We start from the raw sequence: 1,419 nt of genomic DNA on the forward strand, positions 1-1,419 counted from the left end.
TATTCAAAGTGTGACAGGGGGATCTCGGCTCCGCCCCGGTGGCTTCGCATTTTTCCGACTTAAAGGAACATTCCTGTAAATCACGACTCACTGGATCTCACTTCTGCAACACTTGCACGCCAACTTTCTATTGCAGCTAACGAGCAAAGCGAAACGCATATAAACATGATACAGAGCAATGGGAAAGCAGGGAGAAAAAGAAGCAAAAGCCATCTCGTAGTGGATGCAATCTTTGCACGCAGTATGCATACACGTACCGGTAAAAGGTTAAACACTAGCCTCCCTATCTGCACGTTGTAAATCCACACAGTGTCCTGCAATTATTCTATAAACAAGCAACCGTTTCGGATTTTGGTGCACATTCTTAGACAATGATGCAGTTGAACTTTAAGACATTTTGCACAGCTGTACAGTTTAAAAAAAAAAAAATGCTGCTCGTAAAGGTGAACATTGAATTTTAAGTTACTGAGTTGGTGAGGTTCACATCTGAAAGCTCACTTTTGCAGGTGCTCTGTCTGGAATGCCGTCCCAAAACAAGATGTTTTAAGCTTGGTTAAACATTTGCAATATGTAATCTAAATTGAATGTAGCCATTAGTTAATGGTTTGGCATTTCAGTCTATCTAGTTTTCATTTTTTTTTAAATCGGCTTATATTCCCTTTTTCTTATTGTTGTTAAATAATAAAAAAAATGACACATGCGATCCAGTTGACTACACCAGCTGCCCCAATATTCATATCATTCACATTTGCAGTAAATGTTCATGTACCAGTTAAAAGATAATGTTTTGACCCTGACATACTATACAGAATAGACAATCGCAAATTTAGTAAAATAATGTGCACAAAATCCTTAATTGGCCGCGATGCAGTTACATTAATTGCAAACTGATATTCTTGTAAAGATGGTTAAAAATAATTGTATAATGTTACTTTTCTCTTTAGTCTTTGTTACATGAAGTACAATCTGCTATAGAGAGACCATTGTATGTATGTAAAGAATCTTCTGCAGTTCAATGTGAAAACAAGAACAATTTCCAAAATGTGCCCCCTAGTGCTACAGTATTGCATAACACTTAAGCCAGCACCCTACTTCCTATTGAACAATTTATTTGTATAATTTATCGACTGCAGTAGTTGGAGTTGTCCCTGATGTAACATCAATATAGGTGGAACAGATCTAGTAGAGTAGGAAATTGTATATTTAACTTGTAACATACTGTGTTTGCATTTGCCACACTTCAAAACACTCCGTCTCTTGTGAATGATCCCAGATAATAGCTCAATAAAATTATTTACACATTTTTGTCATTCATGTAGATCATCTGGATTCCTTGAGGTAGGGTGAGAGGTATCTCATCATTCATGATTTACTGTCAGTTTAAGTCCCTTTTCTCTAACCTGTCATCTTGGAAGTTAT

Source organism: Amia ocellicauda, chromosome 5, assembly GCF_036373705.1.
Source record: "Amia ocellicauda isolate fAmiCal2 chromosome 5, fAmiCal2.hap1, whole genome shotgun sequence".
NCBI classification, from domain to species: Eukaryota; Metazoa; Chordata; class Actinopteri; order Amiiformes; family Amiidae; genus Amia; species Amia ocellicauda.